We start from the raw sequence: 7259 nt of genomic DNA, 5'->3' as shown, positions 1-7259 counted from the left end.
TTTGAGAGGGCACACACGTTCTTTCCCCTTTAAATTAAAAACTGTAAGGATTAGCATTAATTTGTCGGATGTGGGACAAACCCCAATGAAATAAAAGAAAAAAAGAAAAAGAAAGAACATGATTGGATAAAATCTAAATAACATGTTATGCGCATAACAAGTTTTGGCAGAATTGCAATTTGCAATCTGGCAAAAAACAACCATTGTGATTGAACGGATTTGCGGCAGAAGTTTATCAAAATAGTTTGTAAGAAAAATAAATAGTTTGAGTGGTACTGAGATGTGTAAAATAAAGCGAGTTTTTTTTTTTTTTTTTTAAGTGTGGTGTAGTTTTTTGAGACTATGAAATCGTAAAACTTTTCATTATAGTGGTATTATATTTCTCCTCTCAAGTATTATAGTTTTCATGTTTAGTTTTGATGTCCTTGCTTATTCTTTTATTCTTGTTATTTAAATTGGATATTATTTCTGTGTGGAATATAATTGTCCAACATGGAATAGGTACACTCAAAGAATAAAGCGTTCTCTGCCAAATTAAAATTAAGATTCTCTATTCACAGGGCTGATTCAGTCATTCTTTATAAGACATTTAGTTAGAGGCAAAAAGATCATAACCATGAATCACACTGTACTCTCCGATAGTGCAAGAATCTCATCTTGACGGAGGATAATTCTTGTAGATTAGTGCAGTTTTTGGTAGATAATTAAGGTGATGGGCTCATTGGCGGATCTAGCCATTAGGCTGCAGGTTAAACTGATCCCAGTATAATATGTTTGTGAATGTTCACTGAATTTCAGAAAATATTAGATTGATCATCTGTACCCATGATTTTAAAGATGCTCTATGTTCAATGTTACAAACCTTAAATGTCGAAACCCACCAAGTTAAAATTCTAGATTTGCCTTTAGTTGCTATGATAAATATAGTTGTAACATTAGTATAGTACTTACTAGCCTGGGGTGTGTATATATGTTGTGTATGTATATTAAATAGGTTATCAAATTAATGAACTGTAATTACACATGAAACAATCGAAAAAGAAATGTGAGTTGATATGTGCTCTAAGGTTGAAAATATCATAAAAGATCTTTAAAAACAAAGAATTCCTTTATTACATAATTTTAAAATAAAAATCACGAATTAAATTCATTATAAGACCTATTTCTCCTTTTAGAAGATGATATGCCGCCACTCGAACTCCAACTGAGATGCATAACATATATGTATTCGGTTTATGCAAGATTAGATGAGAAATAGTCCTTATATCAATAAAGCAATAAAGATATCTGGTGGTTTATGTGTTCAAAAAATTGTGCATCATCTTCATGTTAACCCATTTGTAAATCTCCATTAAAATCACTCAAAAACTTCTCCAAATTATCCCAAATTTCAGGTATGAACTCTTCAAGACATTTTGAAATAACATCCATTCAAAAAGAAACTCGCTTGCGGAAATCCGATATTTTTAACTTGAACTTCAAGCTCCTTCAATGGCTGACAATGAAGCTTGAATGGTTGAAAAATGTGAATCGTGTACGTCAGATTATTAAGAACATTTGTTCTGATTGTTGCCTGTTTCAAGAAATGCAAATTAGTTTAAGTTTATCAAATATTGCGCTTAATCTATTTGGTAGTTTTAATTTTTTCCGCATATTTTAGCTTCTAAGTTCTACAGACTTCGACCAACTAGCAGAATGCAAACCAATTTATTTACCTTACATATATGATTCACCTTTGCGCTGTGACACTATACGGCGAAAACAAATCATAGTTTTTCATGTTGGATTCTGAAAACTATTGTCCTTTTTTACCAAATGAAAATGATACCCACGACCATCGCAATCATAGATACATCCTTCGGGAAGACCAATCAAAAACCACAAAACCATTGAACGGACTAAAAAATAGCATTAAAGAGGAAACAAAATACTGAAATTGTTTTCCGCTGAAAATGAATAATCAATTAGAGATTTGTATTTCAAGAGTTTGAAGACAAGTGAGTCGTATCCAATCCTGGAAACTCTCCTTTCGGATAGGTTTTCGTGATTACAAGAGTTAGATTGAAAGAATCAAGCATGAGAAATAAGAAAATCTAGCAATGTAAATAATCACTGTGCTTGACTATATGTATTGTTCTTGAGAGAAAAAGTAAGGGATACGATACAAGAGACAAGATGGCAGTGCCTTGGCTTACATGATAAGCTATCTATATGTAAACGAAAATGAGACTTTTCTAACCCTAAAGTACGGGTGAGGTGATGTGAGGTTGCTCCCAACGTTAGCACAGTTAGTGGCTCTCTGATCTAGAATCGTGGATGTGACTGGAGTAGGTGGGAGTGGGGAACAGCTGTGAGGGTTCTCCCGATCCCACCCCCCCTCCCCGAGCGTCCGGTCTCGTATGCGATCCTGGGCCGGTTTTTTGCCCAATATAGATAGTCCCCCACTTTCCGGGGTTACCCTAATCGTGAACCCGGGAAGTGGAAGAGCCTATCACTTTTAACCTTCACATGGGAAATCTTCAAATCGTCGCGGCTTACCTCATGAGCAGACACCTTGTCAGGATTTGAATTTAATGGGCCTCTTATCTCATTCGGTGGCGCCGTTTCCTTTCTCACGCGTTCTTTTCTTATCAGACAGTATCTACTACGTGCTTCATTCTCAGCCTAGCCTTTTTACGGGAGAACGAGCCTTTAAAATGATGACGGAACCTTTCCTTCGAGGTATGAATTAGTGCGCCCCAAGAAATACCCCCCCCCCCTCCCCCACTTAGGGCCGCTCCACTTACTCTTTCAACTTTGTAAATACCCCCAACTCTTCTTCAAGGAATTACTTCCTTCTCGAGCTTATCTTCTTCAAAGAAATCTCTTGCGATTTTTCTTCTAGGCTATCATCATTCTTCCCCGACTTTTTCCATGTCTTCCGATTCATCCATCGCTGGTGGCGCCACCACCCGAGCCCGGGTGGCTGGAAACAGCAATTTCGAGGTCTCCATTCAACAAGTTTTGATCGATCGTCCCCAAGGCATCGAAAAGAAAGACCTCAGCCTCGAGCACATCCCCTCAACAAGCAAAAATGTTTATTCCCGAAAAATGGTCAACCGATAAAGATCTGGCTATGCGCGATACTTCTACTGCTTCGGATCGTGAGATAGACTGGTCGGCGTATGTATACCGCTCCTCCATTCACAAGGATAACCTTAGCCAGGTCAAGTGGTTGGAAGGTTATCGAGGTGCTCCTCCCGACCAAAGAGGAAAACATTTCTTCCCACCGACCCGACTACTCTTTCGTCTATACTTATCCTTTCTCCTTAAGGTTCAATTGCCACATTGATCCCTTGATTTTGGAGTTTTGCCGGAAATACCAAGTATGCTTAGCCTGGTCAGGTCGGCGATCTGGAGGACTGTGGCATGACTCAGGTACCTCTCTACATAAGTCCAAGAGGATTTTACTCTCTCCCATTTGATCCGTCTCTACTCTCCGAAGATCTTCAGGGCTGGGGTTTTCCCATTATCCCGGTATAGCCGGAACGCAATAATTATGAGCATTGATAATGATTTTGACCGGGGATAGATAAAGAGATATGTCATCATCGCCACCGAGGACTTAGTTAAACCCCCAGAGGCTCCCATACCCGAACAATGGAACCATAAACATAAGCGCTTTGTCACGACCCAACCAGAGAACCATGACGGGCACCCGAAGCTAACCTACTGAGTACCTCTAAGCATACATCTCATAATCATTTATGAGTGGTCCCTAAAGGTAGCTCATGGTTGTCATTAGGGCTGGGCATAAAATATCGAAAACCGAATTCCCGAACCGAACCGGCTATTTTAGTATTTCGGTATTCGGTAATTCGGTTTTCGATTCGGTATTCGTTACCGAAAGATAAAATTTGGTAATTCGGTTTCGGTATTTGGTATTTACAATTATACCGTTCGGTAATTCGGTAAATACCGAATACCGAAATTAAATTACCAATACCGTACTGTACAATTTGTACACCTTAAAGGAGTAAGGGGCTAAAGGGCTAATTGGCTAAAGGCCAATTTTAAAACATTTTAAGTCCAAAGGACCAGCCCAAATCCGGAAATGAATCCAATAGCCAGATCAGTAGATCACAGATGTGAGATGCCCAAATCCGTAAAAAATTAAAATCCCTAAGACCCTAAGTCCCAGCCCGATTGCTTCATCTTCGATTCATCGTCTCGTCGATCATCACTCGATTCACTACTTCACTTCACCTTCATCCCTAACCGACATCTATCATCTCGGCCTCCAAAAACGGTATCACCTCGGCCTCGCGCTTCAACACCGTGGTCTAAACAAAAATCAAAAGACGGAACAAACATGGATGTATCACTTTGTCCTTGGAAAATTCTTCTTCACATATATCAAGTAATGTAAATAACGGACTAACAAGATCCCAAATGCTTATTTTCGGATTATGGTGACGAAGGTGCGCGCATTGTTTGCGTGAACGACAACGTTTTGAAGTCGATTCGGTGTTGGGAGAAAACAATGGTGAGATTCACTAATTTAAGCTTTTTTAATAGCTTCCGTATTGTATTTTTTTGATTTTGTTTTACACTTCCAATGCTTCGTTGTTGTTCTTTTTGGGAGATAAAGATATAAATGGATAGTATCCATAGCAGTAGTATTTGGGAGAGAAAGAAAGAAATATATTTGTTAAAATTGTCTCTTTCGTTTCTAGGAAATTAAATGGGTTGAAGATTTTCTCCTTTTTTTGTCTTTTTTCTTTTTGGGTGTGATCAGTTGGGATTTGCTTTCGGGTGAGAAAACTTAAATTAAAGAAAATAAGTTATTCGGTAAGCCTTGCAATTTATGTCTTATAACATTTGTAATCTCTTCTATGTTTAGATGGAAGATGAAACAAGTCGAACAGCCAATGTCAGGGGAAGCGCACCTCTTACCGAGTCTCTTGATTCAACACCGGAAGTTGAACAACATCCAGTGATTGTGAAGAGGAAAGCTATAGAACCAAGATGCGCACAGGCCGCATTATGATAAGTTCATAGAAGATGGAATTAATAAAGCAAAGTGCAAGTATTGTGGTAAAGTTCTCTTAGTGATGCAACTAAAAATGGAACAAGTGGGATGAATAAACATTTGAAAACTTGTCCTAAAAATCCAAATAAGTTAACACTTCCAATTCTAAGTACAAACAATCAAATTTAAACTTTCCATTAGAAGGTGAAACGGGTGATGGGGCAACTTGGACTTTTGATCAAGAGGTATCTCGGAGGGCTTTAGTTGAGATGTTAATCCTTGATGAGCTTCCTTTTCGTTTTGTTGAAAAGGAGGTTTTAAGTTTATGAAAAAACCCAACCTTTATTCCGAGTTCCCTCCCGTAGAACGGTGACTAGGGATTGTTATGTAGTTTTTGGTGAAGAGAGAAAAGTTTATGAAGTATTTGAAAGAAACATCAGAACGGTTGTCTAACCACAAACACATGGACTTCTATACGAGAGAATAAATTATATGTGTTTGACGGTACACTTTATTGATAGTGATTGGCTCTTGCATAAACGAATTTTAAACTTTCAGGTTATTCTACTAGTCATAAGGGTGTGAAATGGCCCGTTGTATTAGTAAGTGTTTGTGATTGGAAATTGGAGAAAATAATCACTATATTGTAGATAATGCTTCTTCTAATGATGTCATGGTGAAAGAGTTACACAAACAAATGGTTAATTGGGGATCTAACATGAAATGTGGTAACCATCTTCACGTGAGATGTATGGCTCACGTTTTGAATCTTATTGTGCGAAGATGGCATGAAAGAAGTTGGTCCGTCTATCAAACGTGTTAGGCAAATGGTGAAATATGTTAGACAATCTCCGGCAAGGATTAGAAAACTTGCGGAATGTTGTGAACTAAAAAACATAGACGATGAAGTCATTATGTTTAGATGTTTCAACCCGGTGGAATTCGACCTACTTGATGTTGGATGCCGCACAACATTTTGAAAGTGCATTTGATAGGTTTGATCTTGAAGATAGTGGATTGTCAACTTATCTTGCTACTCATGTTTGTGAAGATGGAAGTGTTGTAGGTGTACTTGAAAGTGATGATTGGCAAAAGGTGAGAAATATGGTGATATTTCTTAAAAGGTTTTATGATCTAAGCGAGAAGGTTTCGGAGTTCGCTCTAAATCACTTCTAATGGTCACTTTGAAGATATAGTTGAGCTTCACAATCATTTAAGAGAGTGTATGGAAGACGATGATCCTTCTTTGGCAAAAAATGGGAGAAAAAATGAAAGAAAAGTTTGTCAAGTATTGGGGTGCTCTGAAAAAATGAATAAAGTGCTTTTTATTGCCCTGTCTTAGATCCTCGTAACAAACTTGAGTATGTTGGCGGCACTTGAGGATATGTTTGGAGATGAAAAGGGGAGTGACATAAAAGATGAAGTGGTGACTTACATGAAATCTATGTTTGAAGAGATGTAGCAAAATTCTCTAATGCATCTCGACGCTCGTCTTCTCTCTCGATTTATCGGGTCGGACATCGGATTCATCTAAGCTCTAACACTAGCACAAAATCAACAAAAGTGAGAAATAGGATCCAAATGAAGAGGAACAAACAAGATGGTAGTGGTTTGGGTGGTAAGTCGGAGTTGGAAAAGTATCTTAGTGAAGAACTAGAGGAATGATGATGAGGACAATTTTTTGATATCTTGTCATGGTGGAAAGCTCATTCTCCTAGATATAAAATTCTTTAGAGATGGCTGCGTGATGTGTTAGCAATTCAATTTCTAGTGGCATCGGAATGTGCCTTTAGCACGGGGCCGTATTCTTGATTCATTTAGGAGTTTTTGACTCGAAATTGGTCTGTATTATTTGTCTTCAAGATTGGCGTCGAAATGAGCCTTATCCCATAAATGTTGAAGAAGACTTTAATGATCTTATGAAACTTGAACTTGGTATGTTTTTCGAGTTTTTGTATTTTATTTTTATATTTTTTTACTTAGTTTAATTGTTGACACATTTTAAATTCTTTTTAGATATGGCTGATAGCTCGAAAAGATTCCCTCGTTCTTGATTTTGTAATCGCAAGATGCCTCGAGGTATAAGGCTACGAATTTTCATTTTCATTTCTCCGCTCACTTCAAGTGTTAAAATGTGTCCATGTTAGAGTTAAAATGTTCATTTTTCATTTCTCCACGGTCTTTTAGTTTTAACTTTTGATAATGCTTGCTACTGCTTGCTTATGATCGGCGATCGTTTTCACTATCC

The sequence above is a fragment of the Lycium ferocissimum genome, chromosome 3 (genome assembly GCF_029784015.1).
Source record: "Lycium ferocissimum isolate CSIRO_LF1 chromosome 3, AGI_CSIRO_Lferr_CH_V1, whole genome shotgun sequence".
Lineage (NCBI taxonomy): Eukaryota > Viridiplantae > Streptophyta > Magnoliopsida > Solanales > Solanaceae > Lycium > Lycium ferocissimum.
The sequence above is the reverse complement of the archived record's forward strand: the minus strand, read 5'-3'. Positions refer to the sequence as shown.